This window comes from Podarcis raffonei, chromosome 6 (assembly GCF_027172205.1).
Source record: "Podarcis raffonei isolate rPodRaf1 chromosome 6, rPodRaf1.pri, whole genome shotgun sequence".
Lineage (NCBI taxonomy): Eukaryota > Metazoa > Chordata > Lepidosauria > Squamata > Lacertidae > Podarcis > Podarcis raffonei.
In genome coordinates this window covers 99,630,286-99,641,637 of record NC_070607.1, presented here as the reverse complement: position 1 = coordinate 99,641,637, position 11,352 = coordinate 99,630,286, and the positions used below count along the sequence as shown (strand labels likewise).

General features: G+C 53.4%; 1 pseudogene; it reads left to right on the top strand.

The window, feature by feature from the left end:
• The first annotated feature begins 9,822 nt into the window (after positions 1 to 9,822).
• LOC128415147 (histone H2A type 2-B-like) lies at positions 9,823 to 10,443 on the top strand (annotated as a pseudogene).
• Positions 10,444 to 11,352: the final 909 nt, after the last annotated feature.

The following is an 11,352-nucleotide window of genomic DNA, read 5'->3' as shown; positions in this document are numbered from 1 at the left end:
AAGCAGGGGGGGAAAGCCCCTGGTTGGGGAACCTGTCCACTCTCCCAACCTCAATTCCCAGAGCAAGCAGGCCGGCGGCCCAGGGCTCTTCTCACCACCCAGGGCGATGGCCCAGGAGGAGCAGTGGCTGCCGGGTCCAGGAGCCAAGAGGCAGCAGGCCAGTGCCAGGAGAGCTTTTGCCTGGTTCCCTCTGCCCCTGTGTTGTGGGGCTCCTGCCTTCTTCCCTCTGAGCATCACTTTCTAAGGCTGAACTCAAGCTGTGCTCATCCACCCCAAACACAGAACCACAGCAATGGAGACTTGGAAGGGACCCCAAGGGAAGGCAGGTTGGAGGGGACCAACAGACGGTGCTGCAATGCCTTGCAATGCATGCTCAGCCGCTGCTCCCTCTCCTGCCGGGGCTGAGCAGGGGGCCTGGCTCCCAGGATGCCTGCAGCTTCCAACTGCGCGTTCCCACAAGTGTGGAAGGGAGGGGGACGGAGGCCGCTGTGCCGAGACAAATGGCTGGCCCCTGACCACCCCCTGCCCCCTCAGCAGCGTCCTCAGCCCCCTCCGTCTAGGTGACTGCCTGTCAGTGGCCTTTGTCTCCTCTCCCCCCCGGGGGGGGGACATGGCGGTGGCGGAAATGCTGACTCTCCTCCCCCTGGCCGCTTCTTCCCTCTCCCTGGCCCCCCTCGCCCCCCTTTGCCTGCACTCTAAATGGATCTCAATGCAGGATTAATTTGTCATATTGACACTGATCGTTTATTACAGAGAAGAGAGGAGCCCATTCATTTGAATAGAAAACATTTCATCTTATCTGCTGCCGCTCCCCAGCCAAGCACAGCCCTCACTTTTTAACCTTGGACAACGAGGCACTCATAATTTCCTCCCTGACACCCGATAAGAAACTTACTTTTGAATCTGGCTTTCTTTGGAATTTTAAACGCCGGCTTGAAAGAAACCTGGAGCCACGTGGGCGCAGGAGGGCCTGGGAAGAGGAGCCAGCCTGCCAGCCAGCCTGCCTGCCTGCCTCTGAGCCAGGCCAACGGGGCACAGCAGAACACAAGGAGAGCCCACTGGATCAGGCCAGTGCCCAACATCCCAGCGGCAGCAATTGCAGCAACTGGGGGAAGGGGAGCTGGTTGCAGCAGGAGGGGGAGCCCCTGGATTCTGCAGCAGCCTGCCCCATCTCTGTCTCCTGCCCCCATCCTCTCCAGCCTCTGAATCAGGACCGCTCTCTGCCACAGCCTCTTCCTGCTCACTTAACCCGGTTGTCAGTCTGCTCCTTCTTTTCCCTCTGACCACTTGTCGTCATCCAACCCCCACTCCCTGGGCTCTGAGACTCTTCCCTTGGGGGTTCCCCAGCTGGTGCCTCCCCCCCTTCATCCAGCTGGTCCCTGACATGCACACACACAGCTGGAGACAAGGCCTGCATGGAAACTTCCCCTGCTCACCCCTTTTCAGTCCGCTTCTGGTTCTGGGAGAGAGCAGGGCAGAGAGTGTAGGGAAGCCCTTGGCCCTTTGCTTGCCAAACCCTCTTCCTCCTCCTCCTCTTTTTCCGACCCACCCAGGCTCCACCCTCCAGCTCTGAAGCTTCCCCTGCCTCTGACTCTTGCCTCCTGGCTGCTGCAGGGCCCCACAAATCACTGACCCCCCCTCTCCTGAGTCAGACCCCAGACCCCCTTCCCCCAGGAGCCCTGGCAGGAGAGGACTCTGGCGCTCCCATCCTGCTTGTGGGTTCCTGATCAAAGCCTCTGGCTGGCCAGTGTGAGAACAGGATGCTGGTCTAGATGGGCCATTGGCCGGATCCAGGGGACTCTGCTTGGCTTCTTAGGACCAGAGTCCCCATGTGAATCCAGCAGCTCAGACAGGTAACAATGGAAGCTGGTCCTATCCAAGGTATCTCCCTACTCAAAGGCAGCGGGGAAAGGAAGGGGTTTTTAAATGCCAGTTAATTTATCCAAAGAGACCTTTTCCTCCATGGTTCCTCCTCCTCTGTTCTCTGGTGCCATCCAGGGGCACGGTGCCAGGCAGAGGGCAGGTGCCCACCTCCCCAGCTGGCCTGGGGGTGCCTGATTGCCTTGCCAGCCCAGCCGTGTCTCAAACTCGCTGACACTAATAGGCCTGTCAGCAAGGCCTTCCCAGAGAAGGGGCTGCAATTGTTTTCCGATCCGGGAACGGCGAGGCAGATAAGGCTTTCACCTCCGAGGCACCGGCTAGAAATTAGGGGCGCGAGGCAGGAAGCAGCAAATGGAGATAAATGAGGGTGCCAGGTGGCGGCTGCCTGCCCACGGGACACCCTGGAAGCGGCTAAGTGCATAAAGAATTGCTGGCCAGTTATCTGGCCTCTGCTTTGGACAGCCTCAAATGAGGAAACGAGGAAGAATGAGCCAGACCTGGAGGAGGAGGAGGAGGAGGAGGAGGAGAGGGACTGGCCAGGCGGAGTCCGTGGGCTCTGGATGCAGAGCAAAGGCAAAGCCATGCCCAACCCAGACCCAGACCCTGCCTTCCCCCACCAGGGGAGCACCTGGATCTCCTGGAGGGAGGAATGCCCTTGGGGCCTTTGCCGGAGCAGCCACAAAGCTCCATGGATGAAGCCTTCCCTGGTCAGCCAGCTCCACAGACCGCAATGCAGCGGCCTCCATCCCACAGCCTCTCTTGAGGGAGGGAGGGAGGGAGGAGACTGGACCCCCTTCCTCTTCTCTGGAGAAGCAATGATTGTGAAAGGCGCAGATCCTCAGCAGAAGATCCTGGGTCCACTGGAACACCCAAATTTGGCAAATGTGCACCTGGACACCTCACCCTGAATTCAGAGTTGACCCCCCTGGTGGTTCTGATGCTTTAAGATAAAAAGCTGCAGTTTGGCACATTTGCACAGTCCAAGGACACAAACCCTGAGCAGGGCCTGAGCCTGGAGGAAAAGGAAGAAAGTCCTCCTTCACGCAGTGCATTCTTGAACTATGGAACTCTCTCCGACAGGAACCTAGGCTTGGCAAATTCATGGAGAAGAATAAGGCTTTCAGTGCCTGCTAGTCATGGTGGCTCTGCTCTGCCTCCACGTCAGAGGCAACCTGAATCCCAGTTGCTGGAAACTGCAGGAGGAAAGAGTGGCTCTTGTGCTCAAATCCTGCTTGCTCGTTACCCATAATGGGGCATCCAAGAGCCCATATAGAGTCCTTTTGAAGGTTCTCTATCAGTAGGGGAAAATAAGAGGCCAACCAGAGAATATTGAGAAGCAAAGCAGCTAGTAAGCCTGATCTTTATTAAGTGTTGCAACAGGGTCCTCACTCACCACACGCAGGAGGGAGGAGGGACCCCGAACAATGGTGCACAAGCCCTTATGTGGACATTGAAATTGCCCACCCTGGAGCCCAAGACCACCCCCAATACATCATCCATACATCACAGAAGGGGTGGTCTGCAACACAATCCTGTCTGGCAGGAAACCTGTGGATGGGTCTACCTGGCTGTTAAGGGGTTTGCCTGGGCAGCCTGGCTATTCTTTTGTGATGATAAATACTTAATTCTTGAGTTCAGGTCACAGGATCACCCATTTCCTCCCTCCTTGCAGAGAAACATTTGAGGTCAATTTGGGGGAGACAAAATGGTTTCAGGACTTTTTCCTGCACTGTTTCAGACATGCGGTTTATATATTTATGTATGTGTTTGCTTGGTACACTTATTTTATATCTTAGACCTTATAATTCTCATAACATGGTCGACTACTGTGGGCACAGGATGAAAAACCCCTTCTGTTGCTGCTGCTGCTGCTGCCACCATGCGTGTTTTCTCCTTCCAGGCTTTGCAGATGACAACTGGGTGTGTCCCCCACGTCCTTGTGCTGGGGATTCCAGTTGCACCCAGTGCCTTCCTTGCTGCTCACTGCATTGGCAGAAAAAGGGGGGTGTCTTCTGGCCCCCTCCCTGTGGGTCTGAGCAGAGCAGTGGGTGCCCCCCACCCCCATGCCATGTGGCAAGACTCAGCCCGGCCAGGTGCCGCCTTCCTCCTCTCGCCCTTCACAGCCAGGAAGAAGCAGATCTGATTGGGAATTAGGCTGCAAGAGCAACCCTGTTCCCTTCTCTCTTATCTAAGTTGCTGTAACAAGTGCTTTGCATTTATTCCAGCCCATGTGCTGCAGAATTGCGTTACAGCTCATGGCTGCAAGCCATCTGCGGAGAGAAATCCAGTTATACCTTGTATAATAAGTTCCTGACAATCTTGCAGAGGACTCCGGGTCATAAAAGTCTCCCGGTTTTATCGCCAGTAACAGACATGGAGAGAAATTAAGTTGTCTTATCAAATTTAGATAATATATATCCCTCTGGAGTGGAAGGTGCCTGATGGATCTTTTTCAGCCTTTGGGGGCTGGGGGGGGATAAGCCCCCACCCGCCTTCAGGGCCTGGGCAGCTTCCAGCCTCAGACAGGAGGCACCAAAGGAGGACAGATCTGTGCCACCTTCTCTCATGTCCTCCAGCTGCGCTTGGATTCCTTTCCATTAGCATCTGGGCCTCCAACATATTTCTCTCTCTCTCTCTCTCTCTCTCTCTCTCTCTCTCTCTCTCTCTCTGCTGGGGTCCCTGCCAGACTTTGCTAATCCACTGGTACCGCAGTCGGGATTGATGCCATTCAGGACGAGAATTTGGTGGCATTTTTCATGCTGGTTCCCAGCTGCAAAGCCGTGAGGGAGAACAGAAAAGTGGCTTGCATCCTCCCACTTTGGGAGGGCCTGGTCTCTCCCCCCCCCCCCCGGTGCCCTGCAGTCTCCCAGCTCTCTCTGGTGCCCCTGGACAGGCTGGGATTTGCAAGGGATTAAGGAAGGCCACCGGCAGAGCTTTTCTTCCTGCAAGAGCTCAGATTCCACCCCTGCCTTCTGTGACCTAGAAAGAGCTGGATGGCCTGGAAGACGAGCCCCTTGCCCACCCGAGTCCCTGCCTCTTGGGGAAGAGGGGGCTCCAGTGCGCACACCAAATGCATGTGCAGATCTGGGGAGGGGGGAATGTCCCTCAGCCCATCCTGAGCCAGGAGCAGAACAGGGCTGGTTGTGCAAAGTCAGGAAATTGGGAATGTGGGGAAAATGTCCAGAAAGGCTGGCGGTTTCTTAAGGTGATATCATCAGGGGCCCAGTTGCGTGTGACTCTGGTGCAGAGGAGAGATGAGGACTCCAGACTAGATGGCAGAAGGATCCTGCAAAGGAAAGGGCAGGAGGGAGGGTGGCAAGGCAGATCTGAAGGGCAGAGCAGCAGCACAGGCAAACAAGAGATGTCCACCTGCCCATCAGAAAGGAAAGGGGCATCTTTCTGGGAAATGATATCTAAGGAGATGGAAAAAATGTTGAAATATACATTTATTAAGAAACCAGAAGCATTTTTTATAGTTGTGTCCGACTCTTCGTGACCCACTGGACCAGAACACGCCAGGCCCTCCTGTCTTCCACTGCCTCCCACAGTTGGTCAAACTCATATTTGTAGCTTTGAGAACACTGTCCCACCATCTCGTCCTCTGTCTTCCCCTTCTCCTTGTGCCCTCCATCTTTCCCAACATCAGGGTCTTTTCCAGGGAGTCTTCTCTTCTCAGGAGGTGGCCAAAGTCTTGGAGCCTCAGCTTCAGGATCTGTCCTTCCAGAGAGAGCTCAGGGCTGATTTCCTTCAGAATGGAGAGGTTGGGTCTTCTTGCAATCCATGGGACTCTCAAGAGTCTCCTCCAGCACCAGAATTCAAAAGCATCCATTCTTTGGCGATCAGCCTTCTTTATGGTCCAGCTCTCACTTCCATACATCACTACTGGGAAAATATACATTTATTAAGAAACCAGAAGCATTTTTACTTGGCATCGAAGGTGATGATATAAACAGAAAGGATTGTAAGTTATTTTTGTATGCAGTGACGGCAGCAAGAATATTATTGGCACAAAATTGGAAGCAAGAAGGATTACAGACGAAACAAGAATGTAGGATGAAAATGATGGACTATGCAGAATTAGATAACCTAACAGGAAGAATTCAAAACCTGCAGGACCAAAGATTCTCAGAACTGGAGTAAATTTACGGACTATTTGAAAAGTAATTGTGATGAGCAGATTACACTAGCAGGTTTGCAAGAAGTTTAGTAAGGTGAATTATTTGAAATATTGCCAAAAAGACAATGAGGAGAATTGTTCGTTAAAAATAATTAAAGGTTATATGAAATTAAGAAATGCATAATAAGTGATAAGAACGGAAAATCATCAGAGGTGTTGACAGAAGTCCAAAAACTATTGTATAAGATGAGAAGTTTTGTTGTATGAATGATAATATGTTAAAAACTAATAAAAATGTATTTTAAAAAAAAGAAAGAAAGGAGAGGGGCGTCCAGTCTGTCGGGCAGCTGTTTGGCTTAGAAGGAGCCTGTCCAGTTCTCGTCGACAAACGTTTGGGGGCACCGTTCCACCCTGAGATCCCCACAAAACCATGCGGAAGGGCCTCAGCAGGACTCCTTCCAAGAAGGACCAGTTGTTGGAACCCACAGGAGGGTAGAGGGCTCTTGTGCCCGGGATCTGCCGGCAGATTTCCCGCAGGAGCATCTGGCTGCCCACCGTGGGAAGGAAGAGGGTGCTGGACTAGATGGGCCACTGGCCTGATCCAGCCGGGCTCTTCTTATGTTCTTAACAACCCCTTCAGGGGGCTGGAGGTGGAGACAGGAGAACGCTGAGCCTCCTTTGCTGGGCACTGAGGACCCTCTCACACATCCACACCCCTCACTTTCCCCTGTGCTGCTGCTTCCGTATTTTTTCAGTCTGCACAGAGAATCTCACCTTTGGGGAAAGAAAGAAATGGCCACATCGTCTCCATAGCTCTCTGTCACTATAGCATTGCCCTCCCATCATTTTTCATGGGGGGGGGGGCCTTTGACATGCGCAATGATGCATCGGGCGAGGGAGCTGCTCTCTCCGTGTCCAATTTGTCACGGCTTCAGGATGTTTCCTCTCCCATTCCTCCTGCCCCGTTCCGGGAGATTAGAGAATGCGCACGACACTCTGGTCCCTCTTCTCCCCGGTCTCCATCTCGGTGGGATTGCCAAGCCAGCGTGCGTGGGGGGTGGAAGTGGGGCATTTGAAGGGCCTCCGTTTGTCTGGCAAGCCTCCCCTGCAAAAACTCTCTCCCCTAACCCATTTGGCTTTTGCCCTGGCTGGACTCCAAGATCAGAACCCCCCTCCCTCCTTCTTACAGACCCTGCGCTGTAAATGCTTCCCTTCCGAAGAGCCCTGCACCTGGATCAGACCAGAGGCCCATCAGGAGAAGATAAGCAGAGCCTGCTGGACCAGGCCAAAGGGGCCCACCCAGTCCTGCCTCCTGTTCTCACAGGGGCCAACCAGATGCTCACTGCAGTCAGGATCTGAGCCCAAGAGCCTTCTCCCCTCCTGTGGTTTCCAGCGACTGCCTTTCAGGAGCATCACTGCCTCCAACCGTGGAGGGCAGGGCAGAGCCATCCCTGCCTCCTGTGGCAGTGAGTTCCACAGTTTAACTCTCTGCTGCGTTAAGAAGGACTTTCTCTCTAACACCAGTGCAGCTAGGAAGAATGTACAAAACCAGTTCAAATTTGTGTTGGAAGTGCAAAGAAAAAGAAGGGACCTTTTATCATATGTGGTGGGATTGTAATGAAATTAAAAAGTTTTGGGAAATGATATATAATGAGTTGAAGAAAATGTTCCAATTAACATTTGTTAAAAAACCTGAAGGGTTTCTATTAGGGAGTGTAGGAAAAGACCTGCCAAGGAAACTGGAAAATATCTTTATGTATGCGACAATGTCGGCAAGAGTCTTAATAGCACAAGGATGGAAGAACGAGGAAATCCCGACCAAAGAACCGTGGCAAGAGAAACTGGTGGACTATGCAGAATTGGCAAATCTGACACACAAACTACGTGACAAGGATAACTGTGATTTTAAAGATGAATGGGAACCCTTTACAAAGTATCTAAAGAAGCAACAAAATGAACTGGACTCCTTGGCAGGTTTTGAATAAACATTCACAAACTTTTTATTGATAACAGATAAGATTCACAAACTTTTTTATTGATAACAGATAAGTTAAGGATCTGTACACTTTTGTAACATGCAGAAAACAATATATGTGGATAAACCGGAGAGAGGAGCTGAGAGAAGTCGGGGGGGGGAGGGTTTTTGGGGGTGAGGGGGGAGGGGGAAAATAAGGGGGAGGAATTCAAGGATGAAATGTTTTTTGATAAAATGTCATGTTGAAATTACTAATAAAAAAAATTTGAAAAAGAAGAAAGAGAAGGACTTTCTCTCGTCTGTCCTGAACCTTCAAGACTGAGTTCTAGGCTTGGGTGAGAGAGGGAGAAAAGGTTTCCCCAGTGCTGAGCTGCCGTGGGTCAGCTGGCAGGCCGGAGGAGGTCAAGGCTCCCCTCTTCAGCCATGGTGCCCCCAGGACAAGCAGCCTCAGCCCCTGCCCCCCGCCTGCCATGGGGACGATCCCACTGGCCTACTTTGTACGGCTGTTGTGTTGTGGAGCTGATGGATGGGGAGCTTTCTGAATCCTCCAGGGAACATCCCTGATAAGTGCTGTAATTAATGAAGCCCGGGGTCAGCCGGGGCTGAGCCAGCAGTGTTCAGAGGCTGCCTGGCAAGAGCGGCTCCTCTCGGCTGCTTGCTAGGATGTTGCAACCAACGCCAAAGAAACGGAAGGGAACTTCTCCTCCCAAGTCTTCCCTGCTTCATTTGTTTTGAAAGTGAAGCCGGAACATGGACAGGAAGGACCAGCGCTGCTCTCTTCTGCCTTGAGAGACCCCACCGGGATCCTGTGTCCTGTTCTGGGAACCCCATTTCAAGAAGGGTGTTGAGAAACTGGAAGGTGGGCAGAGGAGGTGATCAAGGGTCTGGAAAGCAAGCCTTGTGAGGAGCAGTCGAGGGAGTTGGGGATGTTCCATCTGGAAGAGACTGGGAGGTGACATGAGAACTACCTGCAAATATCTCAACCTTCAAATATCTCATGGGCTGTCACTTGGAAGAGGGAGCAAGCCTGTTTTTCCTCCTCTGGAGGGTGGGACTCATACTGACAGATTCAAATAAAAGAAAGGAGATTCTGACAAAATATCAGAAATAACTGTCTGATGCTAAGAGCTGCTTGACAGTGGAACGGACTCACTCAGGTGGTAGACTCTCCTTCTTCGGAGGTTTTTAAGTAGAGTTTGGATGGTCATCCGTCAGGGATGCTTGAGCTGAGATTTCTGTATTGCAGGGAAGTTAGACTATTTCTTCCCTTGATTGGGACACCAAATACCTGCTGATGCAGCCTAGAATTTTATCTTGCAAACTGCCCCGTGATCCTTGGGTGAGGGGCTGGGTAGACATTTTAAGAATTGCATTAGCTTTTTTTGCTGCTGCATCACCCTGTTGCCTCACCTCAAGAGTCCTCTCCCTGCTCTGCCCACAATGCATCTCTCAGGGACTTCAGCTTCATTTCCTGGAGACGACTGGAGGCCCCCACCCACAACTGCATGTTTGGCCCAGGGCTAAAGGCAGCGAGGGGTTTGTGGCCACTAAGGAAGAAAGCAATGCAGGGGGGATCTGACTCCCACCCCCCAAAATTAAGGGGCAGGCCGGAATACATCCCTCTCTCCAAAGAGGTGCTGGAGTCCACAACTGCCCAGAAGCCATGCCTTCCCATCTGGCACCTCAGCCCAGGGGTGTGGGGGTTGGCATGCTGAGTGGTGAGGGGAAAGCACTCTGCACATGCCCAGAGACACTTCGATTGCTTTGTGTGTTGCAGGGTGCTGAAAATGGAGTCTGGACAGCAGTGGCTGACGCCTGGAGGGCGCAGCAGAGCAAATGATGAAAGATTCTTCTGCCCCAGGCCAGTGGCTCACCTGGACCAGCATCCTCTTCTCCCAGTGGCCAACTGGGAAGCCCCCCAGTGAGCTGGAGCTGAGCACCACAGGAAGTGGGGGACAATTGCAGTTTTATTTTTTGTTGCGCCTCTGAGCGGAGCTGAGTCAGTGTCGCCATGTCTGGCTGCGGCAAGCGAGGTGGGAAGGTGAGAGCCAAGGCGAAATCGCGATCCTCGCGCGCTGGCCTCCAGTTCCCCGTCGGCCACGTGCACCGCCTGCTGCACAAAGGGAACTATGCTGGAGTATCTCACAGCTGAAATACTGGAGCTGGCTGGCAACGCTGCCCGGGACAAGAAGAAAATGAGGATCATTCCCCTGCAACAATGAAGAATTGAACAAGCTGCTGGGAGGAGTCACTATTGCCCAGGGGGGAGTCTTACCCAATATCCAGGCTGTTCTGCTTCCCAAGGAGACAGAGAGCCACAAGCCCAAAGGCAAATGAGGAAGAAGCGGGCTCTTTCACCTAACAACCTCAAACATCTGTGCATCACAAAAAAAGGCTCTTTTAAGAGCCACTAAAAAAAATAAGGAAGTGGGGAGCGAGCACAGCCAGGAGAGTGGAGGGGGCAGCCTTCCTTGTGGGAGCGCTGGCCTTGTCTTGCCTGGGGAGGGGACCTTCCCAAAGAGCGCCCCACCCTCCCCAGCCAGCCGCAGTCCAGCCTGGCCCCCAGGACCTGACCACTTCCCTCCCTCCCTCCCTCCCTTCCGCTGCCGCCTGGTGGGTGCCCCTCCCTCCCCCACCTGGCCTTGGCTTCCTCTCCTTGCAGAAAGTGTGGTTGTCATAGAAATGCAGGGGCTCTGGGGTTCTGGGCAGGCGCTCAGCCCCTTTGCTGGGGAGCTCAGCGCTTTGTGTCTTGGGCGCTGGAGGCCTCCTTGCTGCCCCCTCCCCAGGCACAGGAGCCCCCCGTAAAATGCACCCGCCTGCCCCGCAATCTTCCACTCCCTTGGCAGCTGCCGCTGGTGGAGAGTTGCATCGCCGCCTGCCTCCCCCAGCCGCTGGTATTTTCGTTTTGCAAGCGAGATTCCAGGAATCTATTTTGCTGTTTTTTGAGTCACAATTATCTTTCCTGCGCCATTAATAACCCTCAACAGTTATTTGAACTCCCACATGAAAGGGGGGGGAGGGCTGGCATCCAACACTCTCCTGCCGCAGAAGTGCCCTTTTCTGCTTCTCAGCTGCTGGGATCCCCACCCTCTCCACAGGCCCCCTTGGGTGCTGACACCCTAAGCCCTGCGGCGTCCTTGCTCAAGAGGACAAATATGCTCTGCACCCCCCCCTTCAGAGTTGCCCATCCCAATAGCAAGCATGGCGTGAGGAGGCCATCAGCCAGCTGCCCTATCAAAGGCAAGCCAGACAGATTTGGAGCATCCTTGTGGCTCTGGGACCCCACCCCCACAACTCCCCCAAATGTGCCTCTGTCACCTGCCCCCTGTGGAGAAGTCACTGCTGTGCCCTGTATGGGGAAGGGCATCAGAGCAGCAGG